We start from the raw sequence: 14039 nt of genomic DNA on the forward strand, positions 1-14039 counted from the left end.
TATTGTCAGTCATTTGGAGACATGAGCCCAAGGCTACTGAAAAAGACAGAGCTGGAGAATATATCAGTTAACAACTCACATGGCTAGTAGTCAAAGGCAGTGATGGGGAGAGTAATGCTGAAGCATAGCCCAAAAGTTTCGTACTAGTCCACTGAAATAAATGCCTTGATGATTCACAGTATCTATACTGCCACCCTGAAAACCCAGCCCCTCAGGGCTGTCCTATTTTTTTGTGTGTGTAGACATGAAAGAAAGAAAGGGAGACAGAGATTTATCAGTTGTGCAAGTTCAGCAGAAAGCTCGGGAGAAAGAACCAACTCTCTGAAGTTCAGAAGACTGTCTGACAGTTGTGATCGTGAAAGGCACACCCACATAACCTGGCGGCTTTCTCAGAACCATGAAACATTTTTATTCTACACCATCAGCTCCTAGACCAGCAAGAAAGCAAGAATCTTCTTGTGCTACCATCTCTGAAGAGGGGAACTGTTGGACAATAAAAGCTTTGTCCTGCTTTCACCATCTATAAAATTTCCCCCTGTATGAAAAGTAAACCTAAGTCAAAAACATGTGTACAGGGAACAGAAACGTTGCACCTCCACATCACCCGCCGGCCAAGCATGGATGCTGTGGATCAGCGGGCTGGGTGCCACCCCTGGTGGGCTTCCCACCGTGCTCACCAGCCCGGCTCACCAGGGCCACCACTTGCTCAGGCCCCTCACTCTGTACTCCTCCTCTTTGCCTGGTTTTCTTTTTATATGTATATTTATACAAACATGTCTTAAGTATGCACACAGAGACATTTTCTCCACAGACTGCATATTTTCATTACTTTAGGCCTTTCTTTTCCTCCTAGGCAAACAAGCCTTCCCAGGTTTTCAAATTCCCTCCCACTCAAAACAATAAGCTAGACACAGAGTGAAACCGCCCCTCCTTAAACCAGGCTGCCATGCATTCTTCTTGCTTTAAATAAGGGACTATTGCTAAACTTATAATTTCCATTCTTTCTCGGTCAACAAGCAAGACTGAAGCCCACACTGGTTCTGTTTAGGCTGAAAAAGCAACCTCTATTGCCTGTGCTTTGCTTGTTGCGTGCAGTAAGGCACACTCAGTTGCAGCTCAGTGATAACACCACCTCAAGCAAATGGTGAGGTGACCTTAATTGCAGTGTTTGTAGAAGGGTTGGATTTCATTACGGAGATACTTGAAAAAACTACTCTATTTTCCTGCTTTTAAAAATTCCTGGCTGAACCTATGCCTTCTCATTACTGAAAAGCAAATGTCCTCAGAAAACGGGTTGCCAATAAATGAAAAGCTGATAGCTAATAATAGAGTTTCAGACCCAGACAAAAACATTTGGGAAGACCCAAACTTACTATGAGAGCAGTTCTTTCATTGAAAACCTAAACTGTTACAAAATCTGTGAGTTTTGAAAAAGTCATCATTGCAGAAGCACCATCTTCATCAATACGTTTGAGCCCTGTTAGCTTCCTGGCCAGCCATCCCAGGCAGCAATGTGCCGTCCTGGGCTCAGCCTGCAATGTCTTTTGCAGACACACCCCAATGCAGCAAAATCCAGGGATTCCTTGTTGTTGACTCCTGTTGGTCGTCCAAGCCCAAATCCTCTGTCACAAAGATGCTCAAGTGCAAGATGCCAAATGCTCCGTCTTACTAAGGTGAGATACATGTGCCAAACAGCAGGTTCATTTCATTTAAAAAACTGTATATAGTTATAACAAACATTTTCCCCAAGCAGTGGCATTACTAGACCATGCTGTTCATAATGCAATGACTAACAGATTTACTAATTTTAAGCCTACTTTGTTTGTTCCACACTAGGAAATGGAAAATGTGAATTCCTGTCATTCAACTCTTGCACCAGATATAGTACGTTATTCCTTCTGTTTGGAAAGTTTCGTTTCCAAACGCCATCCGTTACTCAAACTATATTAATACAACACATTTACCATCCAAATAGTTTCCAGCAGATCTCACCAAGGGGATGTTTTTCCCGGTGTTATGACAAAGCTACACTCATGTCAAAAAGCTCCGCACAGCATCACCTTTTAACCCAAATGCTTTTTTAAAAAGTGGGATTCTTGTCTATTTGTGAGTTTTAACTGCCAGAGATTCGCTACCTGCGAGCATCACGGGAATGCTCTAGACAGCGAGGACCACCGGAAACTACTCAGTTTGAGCACCTTAGGCTGGGGTATTTCACATGAACCAAAAGCATTTGGTTTGAGTATTGCAGAGCATTGCAGGTGAGTACCCAGCTGCCTGTCCCCATCCTACACCACCCCAACAGCAGCTGGGCTTCTCTGGGTGGTTTTCCTCCGTGGTACATTGAAGAGAAAAAATGAAATGGTTTGAGATGCCCTGTGGTGAGTCTTTGGGAAGCACCATGCACGCCCTGATGCACGGGACAGATGAGGCTGCCCCCAAGGCCGTGCATCGTGGGGTGGCCACCCCACTTCCCATTCTGGCTGCAGGCACCTCTCACCAGCTCAGCCACCACTCAGAGTCTTAGTACCATCTCTGTTGTGCGACCAGAGGCAGGTGGCCTTGGGATTATCCTTGCCCCTCTAGCACCAGAAGCAGCAGGTCTCACCCAGCATTGCAGAGAAGGAGAAATCAGGTCTTTGCTGTGCATTGCCCCTTGCCTTTCTGTCCTTAACCACGTTCCCACGCTGTGGCATCAGGAATGACGAGGGGCTTGTCTTGGTAACAGCTGGGAGGTGGATGAATACCCGAATTACTTTGCTTAGAGGCTGCTGTTTGTAAAGCCTTTTCCACCCAGCTCTGCTTTAGCAAAGTTGATCTTTAATATCTTTAGGGTTTCTTGTGCTGCACAAAACGTAATAATGCTTCTGATGGCAAATTAATTAAACATGCTGACAGCCTTGATTTAATTTTTGGAGATGAGACAACCTCTTGAAAAAAGTAAAATAGAAAAGTGTACCTTAAAGTACTGCTTTCTAGGACAAAGCAGTAGCATGAAAACAATAGTTTTGCCTACTCTATCACACCTCAGTTCATTTTGTCACTTCATCTCAAGTTCAAAATTAACCACTTATGTTTCCACAGAAAAATGTTTCCATGGTTTGTTTCCTTTTGAATCTCATCCAAAAAGTAATATGGACAATTATATCATCAATAGGTGTTCATGATCTAAATGCAGCTGCATCACACTAGTGAATAAACCAGGACACCAAAATTGCTTAAAAGTAACAAGAAATAATTCAAATTGACCCAGTTCCTCCAGTAACAATGACAGAGCAAGTACCTATCTGGCACATGGAAAAATAACCAAGATATCAACGCTTTCCTTTTTAATTAAAGCTGCAACATCCAAACCCTCCAGTGGGACCGACGACCTCTTTGGCTGGGTGCCCTGCAAATGCAGCACCACAGCTCCTCCCCCAACACCCAGCCAACAAAACCAGCGATGTTCCTCATCCTTTGCACCCCATCACCTGATGCCCTACCAGACACTCCGCTCATGCATGAGAGTCCCTCCCCTCCACAAAATAAGCCCCTGGTGAGCAAGGGCTGCCCAGACCTCCCCCCTTCCTGCAGCAGCAGCAGCACAGGCAGGTTTCAGCAGAGGTGGTTTCATCTCTGCAAGGCAGGGGACCCTGACAGTTTTGAAGGGCAGATTCATGGCGTGGGAAACCTGTTCTACCTCCATCTCCTCTCCAGCATATGCAGGGCTTGAGATGGGAAGGGGGGGGAGGCACTGCTAGGTCTTTCAGTCCCTGATGCTCAGGGGAGCCCCATGGATCTGGAGATCCCTGTACCACTGCTTTCGCTATCGCTGCTCCCAGGCAGCACCAGACAGCACTGCAGTAACTCACAGAAGCATCTTCACTAACAAGAGGAGCATCCATAACCAGAAGGGGAAAACCTGATGAGCATGACTTTCCCTACGTTCGGTCAAATGGAGTTTTTGTTATTTTTGCATTTCCATGAAGTTGTTTTTTACGTTGGTTGCGGGGGTTTTGTGGTGTTTTGTTTTGGGGTTTTTGTTTTGTTTTAACTAAGATCAATGTCAAATGGCCTTGCAAACATTGACACGTGTAGGAAAATACATGACCCCCCAAAAAACCAACCAGCTGAAAAAGCCCTTACAACTAAACAGAAGAAATGACATGCCACGTCAGGTAGCAACACAAATCACTATTTGGACATCGCAGTAGTACAAAATTCGTATTTTAGCCTACTTCTGAGGTCAGCAGCTTTCTGCAGGCTTTGTTTTTAAAACTGAAGCACTGGATATCTGGAAGGAATATATGGGTCCTAGGTCACCTGCTAAGGGGAATGATATTAAAGCCAAGACCAACCACACACTGAGGGGACTGCAGATACTCTCTTTGCAATAAGCTCTCCACATCTGAGATGGCTGGTGATGGTGAGAACCCCATCCTGTCACATCTCCCACTCCAGGCTGGGTCGAGCCAGTGTACGTTGGTCCCAGCACTGAGGCAACACGGTCCCAAGAGCTGCTGCAATTCTGCCTGAGCATTTTCACATGGCTTAGTCCTCCTGTTTAAAAGTTTCCTTTTTGCTGCATGACTATCATCAGGTTTTACAGATTGTGAAGATACATTTAACGAGTGAGTGTTTAAGTGGATTTTCTTTCTGAGCTGCTGCATTCAGCATGGGCTCAGTGAGAGCTACCTTGCTGCCAGTAGGCATGACTCCCACCAAAATAAAGGTCACCACAAGGCAAAAGCAACTGTCAAGCAAGGAAACATGGCATGACCAAACTTCCTGAACAGAGATGATCTTTTTGCTCTCTTTGTACAAGGGGAACCTTTCAACAAGGCAGGACACTAGGCGCTTAAGTACCTCCAAATGACAGCAAGGGCCTTTTACACCATGCTTGTACAAACCAATACAGTAGTCTGCAAGATACAAATTTCCCGCACACACACCCCCCACCCACACAAAAAACCCTGAGCTGTGTGCTTATGCCACCTGCTACAAGGCATGCCCATGGCAGGGGGGTTGGAACTAGATGACCTTTAAGGTCTCTTTCAACCCAAACCATTCCATGAACCTACACCTCCCTCAGCAAGCGCCTCGCACACCCACCAACCAGCCTCTGGCACGAGGCAGCTTGCAGGCTGACACCCCGCACCATTCTTCGTAGAGTACACACCAAGTCTGTGTCTGTTGGGCCAGCTTTCCAGCAGCTAATGCCGGTCAGATGTGTCAAACCAAAGCTACATTTTCTTTCAAGGTGGCTCAGAATTTACCTACATGCCCAAACAGCAACTGGCTGGCAAAGCAAGCTGCATTCAGAGCAAGGCCAATGCAAATAATTGGGGTTTTTTCAGCTAAAAAGGGGAAAGAGTGTTTCCCTCCTCAACTCCACCCAGAACAAACCGAACACAAAAGCCTTCTGTTCTGTCTTCGAAGCAAAATCCCCTGGCATTTCAGTTTGTTTGATAATACGCTGTTAACTGAGGTTAAACCCATGGAAATATGTTGATTTGGAACACAAGGACCCAAGCATGCGTCTATCACCATTTCTGTGGTTGCACATGCACAGAAACATCTCTTCTGCTCCATTTTCTGTACCTACTAATTATAGAGAGAAGAAAAAATGAAACAAAGATATGAGGCAATTCCCATTAAGATGCTCTCAGTACACTCTTTCACCTGGCAGTCAGGACATCACAGCTGAAGTTAAGAAGGTGGGGCTAAATCCTGTGGCTCTAGCCCTGACCCTTTGAAGTGTTAAGAAACAAAGGAAATAGAGTTTCCCTAGCTGGAAAAGCCTTTAGATGAAATTATCCAAACAACTTTTTAATTCCATTTTTAATAGTCATAGCATTGGATTGCACTGGTGGGAAGGTCGGGGAGTAGCACTTTGCAGCTCCAAATCTGCAAGTTACAATTAAGGAGGCTTTCAGCAGTCCATTCAGCTTCCACTGCCAGAAAACTTTTGTCAGCAGCTGTGAGCACGGCTTCTAGTTGTAAGAGCTTAATGCCTGGTGGGTTAAAAGTGCTAGCTAGGGAATCTGAACATGCCAGGGGCCTGGCAAAGTATACAGACTCTCCTCCCCAGGGGGAAAGTTATGTGCTTGCTTAGGAGATAATGGAAAAAGAAAATTTGAGAGCAGCTGTTTCTGCTTGCGGATTCATCTGCTGCACCACGTAGAGCTTTGACGCCCATTCTAAGACACACAACATGGGTGTCTGGTTTGCTGATAAAGGAAATGATCACAAAAGGCTGGCTGCTCACACACTTGCAGGTTTGGGCTTCACTCAAATGAAAATTTAGCTTATTGTGTCACCAAACTGCTGTTGGGGTGTGATTCAACAGTAGGTGAACTCAGGTGTTTTAACGCAGTCAGTTTTCTGATGTGTTTATGGGCCTCTGGTAATACCCTGGAAATATTAATGCCATGTTGGACAGACTGGGACACAGAGCTTGAAAAGAATTCAGACATCTGTGAACAGACCTTGTACATGCATCAAGAAGTCATCCTACATTTCTACCAAATGCTTTGAAAGCACTTTAAAAGCTTCATCACTAAAAAATACCATTTTTATCCATAAGATATGTTTAAGCCAATTGTTCTACAAGCAGCAGGACAAAGGAAACTTGCTTTCCAATGGACTACTCATTCTACAGCTGGATTTTTTTGGTGTTCCAAAAAAATCCAGAAAATGGTAGAAGTGTTCCAGGAAGGCCAGACAATTCTTGTGTGCATTTCCCTCCCTCATTTTGCTTCCAAGCTCCACATCAACTTTCTGGTCTCTTTATTCCTTTGCCATCATTAGAGGCACTAGCAAGCATCTCTCCTGCATCTGACTTATCACCTTTTCATGGAAGTCCCATGTACCTGGCCAGATGGCAAGATTACCTGCACTATGAGCTCTCCATGTGGTTTCCATCTGAAGCTTCTTTGTGGACTTTGTTTGTGGAGCTGGTGCAGAATTAGCTGCGCCATCTGGCAGTGTGTAATCAAGTTTGGAAGCAAAATAGCTAGCATCTGCAGATAGCAAGCAGCCTCATAGCCAGCCAAGCTGTGGTGTCATCAGCAGAAGTCTGCCGTTTCCAGATCCAGGCTCGGTGATTTTGCAACGTCGGCTGAGGAAGCACTTGTTTTTATGATGACTGGGGACTGTGCTGCTGTTCAGGTTGACTAATGGTCGCAAAATGGCAACCCTTCTCACTTCCCACTCATCCTAGGCAATAGGTGACAGCTCCACTGGCATGTCCTCCAGCTATAACAAGTTACCCCGTGGCTAACAGAGCAAACGCATCTCATCGGTGCATCTCCTTTTCTGCCAGCCGCAGCACCTATTTAGATGTACAAACAATTCTGCATGACTCAGCTGGCCGATGAAGGCATCTACTGCCGAGGAAAGGAACAGCATGCTGGCATCTGCTGCCTACACCATCGCTCTTACCACTCACCACCGCCTCACACAGCCCAGCCTACAGAAGTGACAACTTCTGAGAATTTAGATCAATTCTCATCTGCTCTAGGGTATAAGAAACTGATCTCCTGTAGGACTTAATTTTTAAAGGGTTCTCTTACATAGGCTTTGAAAGGTTCCTCCACACCGGGGAGCTCGGAGCCAAGCCACACACCAGGGCTGTTTCTGTCAACACCTCACTTCTGCTCAGTGTCTTATTCTTTCTGACTGGTCTCCTCAGTGTCTCATCCTCTGCTCACACTGTAGCTCAAAGTTGCTTGAGACTGAGACCTTCTGGAGCCTGGTGTTTGCAAAGCACACGCATCATCATGAACTTTGGTGAACGACAGTTAGTCACAGCTTTTAACCTGAGCAGTTCTTCCCTCCTCCTCAGAGCCCACACATCTGCCACAACACTCAGCAACTCTTGATATCTGATGAGCAATGTACCCCTAAAACAACACAGCAACACCTTGCTTCTGTATCGACGTTCTCTGACGTGGAAACTGTGCTATGCATAAAATGAGTCCCAAAACACCTCTGGCAGTGCATTGGATGTATAAGGGAGGCAAGGGCAGAAAGGTCAAGTATGAGCAGTACTATCACCCAAATGCATTTTGGAAACCTTTGGGAACAGAAGGAAGTTACAGGACATGTAGCTGAGTTCATTCATTGCCATGCTCTATGGAGAGGACAGATAGGGTGTTTACTACTAACCAGCAAAACACTCCCCCAGAATGGTGCTAGTTCATTCCCTGGATGGTTCCACAGACAAAGCATGGAAAGTTCTTACCAAATGTCTCTCCCACACAACACAGTTTGGCAGAGAGATTAGCAGCATAGTGTACTGCACCTTTTTAATCTCATGTAAAAATTTTGACGGCTAGCTAAACCACTCTCCTTAATCAGCAGCAAGCCATTAGAACCGCTCCTCAGCAAGTACATGCTGGAACACCACACTATGCTCGGGAAGCTTTTTGACCCACCTACAGGAACTGTATTATAGCAGCACTAACCTATAATTAAGGTTGCGTCAAAGTTTCCATTCTGTAATGCTGCCCTGAAAGGAGAGAGTATCCAGAGCTGAAGGTACCTAGAAAACTCATGGTTACTCATCAGATTGCTTGGGGGTTTTATTTAGCAATTTTTAAAATATATTTTTTTAATAATCTAAATTGTTTTGTATATCTGAGACTTCAGACTGAATACTTAGTTGTGACACACCCAAATAAATTCAAGACCTTACTGGGAGGTACAACAGCCCCATGTCCCTTCTCGAAGATTTCCTACAGCATAAACTGCAGTATTTTCATGAGCCTGAAGTTTTTCATCTCATCTTTCCTCAAGAGATCTGAGGCAGTAGAAGTCTTCACTTACACTAGTAGCCATCCAGAATAATTAGGTTACCTTTTCCCTGCTTATTGTGAGCACACTGCTTCTCAATGCACTTCCTCATGGTGTAGTAACACCATCCTTCAGGTGATGAGCTCAGCTATATAGTATAGAACACATGTGCATGTGCACCTGCTATCAGACTGAATTGTGTATTCTCCTTAAAGCATTAAAAAAAAAAACTTCCCAGAAAATGCCTAAATTCTTAGCTTTAAAAATAATCTAAGAAATTATATTCGCTCATGGTTTAAAAATAATACCATAGTTGTCCTTGGTTGAACCTTGAAACACAGAGATCCTGATCAGCAGCACCATGACTGATAAGGCCATTAGACCTGTCCCCTTGGTTCAAGTTCAAGTGGTGAAGGAAGGCCAGTGAATTACAGATGAGCAACTGGAGCATAAGAAAATAGAGGCTTACTCTCTGTGAACCTCAAAAATCAGGAAAGGGTAGGGAGTTGAGAGGTACCTGGTGATGCATGACCAACCCGGCATGTGTTCTGGGGGAGGAAGGTGAAGTGCTGGGGCACAGGTCCAGCTGCTGGATCAGAGCTATTATTACAAACAGGATCAGTATGACAGTTCCTACAGCAGTACATTATATTGCCAGTGGGTATGAAGAACCTGGAAGACTCCTGCGTCCACTGTGAGGAGGCATGTGTGAAGGCACAGAGTGGTGGGAGAAGAAACGTGAGCCGAGCTTGCTTTAGTGCCTATGTCAAACTCCCCCTGTTTTGGTTCTTTCCTATATGCAGACTCCTCACCTCCACCTGCGGAATCTTTTGCCTCTCCTTTTCCTAATGAATTCATACAGGCCTGGCATAAGCCAAGGAGGCAGCGCAGGCATCCAGCTGCCTCGCGCTCCAAGCTGTGAGGTGACCCTCTCATGACCAAGAACAAGCGCAGTTTCTGCTGGCCATCCCAGTTAGGACAATGGCAGAGTGAGAGTGTAGCAGAAGCCAATGTGTGACCTGAGACGCTTGACACTTGGCCACCCTGCTGAGCAGCCCGGTCAGTGGAAATGATGGTGGCGGAGTCCCAGGTGTGGTCTGGTGAGGCCATCTTCTCACCTGGGAACCACAGACTAGACAGAGGGACAGTGCACCTGCTGTGCTCACCCACTTCTTCCCCACACACCTGCTTTGCAGTTCTTGAAGTAGCTTGGATCTAGTCATGGATCAGGTCACAGATCACACAACCAGCTCAAGTACAGCAGCAAACCAGCAAAAGACACTAGTGACACCTGCCAATGACAAAACTGGGAGGAGTGACCGACACACCAGGAGGCTGTGCTGTCACTCAGCAAGTCCTGGACAGGCTGGAGAGCTGGGTGAAGAGGAACCTAAAGAAGTTCAACAAAGGCAAGTGTAAGGTCCTGCACCAGGGAGGAACAACCCCATGCACCAGCACAGGCTGGGGGTGACCGGCTGGGAGGTGGCTCTGCGGAGAAGGACCTGGGAATCCTGGAGAACAAGCAGCTGCCCCTGAGCCAGCAGTGTGCACTGGTGGCCAAGAAGGCCAGTGGGATCCTGGGGGGCATTAGGAGCAGCGTGGCCAGCAGGTCGAGGGAGGTGATCCTGCCTCTCTGCTCTGCCCTGGTGGGGCCCCATCTGGAGTGCTGGGCCCAGCACTGGGTGCCCCAGTTCAAGAGGGACAGGGAACTGCTGGAGAGAGTCCAGTGAAGGACTACAAAGATGATGAGGGGACTGGGGCCATCTCCCTTATGAGGAAAGGCTGGGAGAGCTGGGCCTGTTTAGCTTGGAGAAGACTGAGAAGGGGTCTTGTCAATGCATACAAATATCTTAAGGGTGGGTGTCAAGAGGATGGGGCCAGGCTCTTTTCAGTGGTGCCCAGAGACAGGACAAGGGGCAATGGGCACAAACTGCAACACAGGAGGTTCCATCTGAATATGAGGAAGAACTTGTTTACCTTGAGGGCAACTGAGCACTGGCACAGGCTGCCCAGAGAGGGTGTGGAGTCTCCTTCTCTGAAGATATTCAAAACCCACCTGGACATGATCCTGTGCAACCTGCTGTAGGTGAACCTGTAGGGTTGGACTAGATCAGGGGTCCTCAAACTTTTTAACCAGGGGGCCGGCACGTGGATGAAGTGGCAGGCAGTCATCTGCGGCTGCTTGGCTTCCCCCCCCCAACCCTCAGCGAGGGGGGACGGGACGGGGGGGATCTGTAAACACCGGGGGCCAGATTGAGGACCCTGGGGGGCTGTATCCAGCCCGCGGGCCGTGGTTTGAGGACCCCTGGACTAGATGATCTCCAGAGGCCCCTTCCAACCTTGACTGTTCTGTGATTCTGTGACAGCTAGTCTGTGTTCATGCTTCCTCCTAGTATCCTAATTCCAAATCAGTTCACCTGCTCCTAGGATATCCTTCTGCCCTCCCTCTGCCTCTTACCACCTTTTCCCATTACAGCATGCCACAGCATCTTCTGTGTTCTGCCTCAGTCTGACTGCCCCTTGCTCTTCCTTAAAATCTCAAAATAGAAAATTTAATGACAAAACCCACAGCTGGAGCAATGGGCTTCCTCATATAAAAGCTCTTCTTGAAAGCCTCTTCCATCTCTTTGAATGAAATCCTGTGCATGGCTGAGGAAATACAAGCCTGACCCTTTCAGCCTTTAGAATAACTCCAGTATAAGTGTATGTTAAGACAGTTTGGGCAGCTACCTTGTTTCAGACGGAGCCACCTTACACAGACTGGAAAAGAAATTACAGGCAAGGCTTTTCCTTGCAGCTTTTCTTTCTTTTTCCTGCCCCCCCCGCCCCCCCCCGCAGAAAAAAGTCCTTCCAGGTGTCCTTTATCACAAAGTAGCCCATTTGCCTTCAGCCAGAATACTGCAGGTTATGACATGCAACTGTTTCCACCTTCAGTATCAGAACAAGGATGATGCTGCAATTCCCTCTCAAGACCTATATTAGCATGTGTATTCTCTTTGCAGACTCTCCCTCCTTTGAAGGAGGTACAGAGTACACACAACGAATCCAAAATACATGTTTGAGAAATAATTACTTGGCTGAACGGAAATTTCCTTGTAGCCTTTAGCATTCACTGGCTGTCTGTTTCTGCAATTCTCGAGAGACCAGAAACAGCATTTTTAGAAACTTCTGAACAGGACATAAGATACCAGAGGGAAATTAAGAAGATACTAACAAACACTGAAAGATCTGATGCTTTCTAGAGAAATAAACACACACAAAATCTCCACAAACTTGCCCTGGTAAAGTGCCAGCTGACTGCTGATTTTTTTGTCCTTACAGTGCAGGGGATGAGCCAAAACAGGGGTGAGTCCCCCTGCCTTACCACACAGAAGCGTTTCAGCACCTGAACCATTTCAGTCAGTGCTGAGTGTAACAAGTGCCTCAGCACCTTGCTGCTTCAAGCCATGCCAGGCAAGCATGATTAAACCACTTCACAGAATGCACAAAATCTTAAAGAGTGGAAAACAAGAGGTACAAAGGGCTGTGCAACTGCTTTTTATGTCGTCATATGTGTCCCCAGTTCAAATAACCTAAATACATCGACTGTTATTTTACTTACCGTAACAAAGGCTCAAACCAACACTGTTCAGCTCCAATTCTGGAAAAGGCCAAGAAAATTCCATACTGCAGTTAAAGGCACTTTACGTAGCTGCTCCTCCCTGTATTTGCCTGACTAACTTACAATTAAGAGATGCCTTTGGATGAATTTGCCTGTTTAAGTCAAATATACCCTGTGAATTAGCATCACTTTATATACTGGCCACAAAGAGCTGGGCATCTGAACTTCACCTTTTAAATTTGTAACCAGCTACTGTTCACTGTGCATCCTACACACCCTTTTAAAGCAAATGGTTTTAAGAAGAAATGTTGACAAAAATATTTTTAAAGTATTATGAGAAAAATTTCAAAGTATCTAATGGCTAGCAATTTTTACTCGCATTTATGTGGCACAAAGCTAGTCCAAGGCAGCTGGTAGAGTGAATGATAATGCCATACCAACAGGACATCCCAGATAGTTTCTGTCCTCTGGCATAAAATCATACCCCACTTTTAACACATAGCTTACTGCTGGTTATGCTTTGAGCTGGTGTGCTTAAATAGGAGGGTCGGATTAACACTGGTTTGAAAAGGTATGATATAAAGATATCTTCAAAATTACGAGCATTAACCATCACTGCAAGCCTGCAACGCATACCAGCCTTTTATAACTTGCTTTCCCTGTTACGTGAGCATCGCAGCGATGACTTTTTTCAGTGATGAAAAACTTCTCTCCACTGCACTCCAGCATCAACAGCCCACATACAAAATGCTTTATCACCTGGATTAACCCCATGTTACAGTATGCATGCTCAGTTGCATACAGGGATAGCCACAAAGTTACTCAAGTATTGGAAGCAACATTGCTGTGAAATACTGGCTACACTTTCCATGTCCTTTTTAGAGGTTATACAGCGCAAACAGAAACAAAAGTCTTTAAAACCTGTACTGCATCCTTGTGGCCTTCTAACAGGTTGAGCTGTGAAACTAACTGCTAGCTATCTTCCAGTAGTTAACCTGCCCTGAACATGAAGATTTCTTAGCGGGCACATTTTGCATATATGAACTTTTTCTCATGAGTGATATCAATGAAATTAAGCAGAGCACAGTGTGCCACACCGCAACTCACAGCTCATGATTACCTTTTAATAGGATTTCACGACAAAATTTCCTATACACCACAGATATGTTTCAAATCAACTACATTCAAAGGGATCAGAGACAAGGAATACCGTACTTTCACAATCTAATAGTGAAATTATTTCTTTTCCACATCTGCTGTTGCGATGGAAGCCTCAGCTGGAGGCTGCGTTTTCAGTTTTACTCAGTAGTATGCAATGACATTGCTTGATATTTAGCTCCACCTACGGGCACCTCCATGTACCTCTTCCATTCATTGAAATCAAACAAGTTAGTTGTGCCTTAAGGCTGTAATCATGCAAGTCTCCCCTATCCTCCACCCCCAAAGAAAGAAAAAAGTAGCTGCACAATTCCGTTGAGAACTGCATTCAGGTTAGGACGTAAGTTATTACTGAAAACATACAGTACACAGACTGGTTAATGGAAAGGATGGGAACAAGGGAAAACGGGGAAAAGAAAGCAACCCATAAATCTGCACCTTAGAAATGAAACAAAGATTCGGGATCTCATTTTAGACAATATACAAGATTACTTCCTTATTT

The sequence above is a fragment of the Falco rusticolus genome, chromosome 2 (genome assembly GCF_015220075.1).
Source record: "Falco rusticolus isolate bFalRus1 chromosome 2, bFalRus1.pri, whole genome shotgun sequence".
Classification (NCBI taxonomy): domain Eukaryota; kingdom Metazoa; phylum Chordata; class Aves; order Falconiformes; family Falconidae; genus Falco; species Falco rusticolus.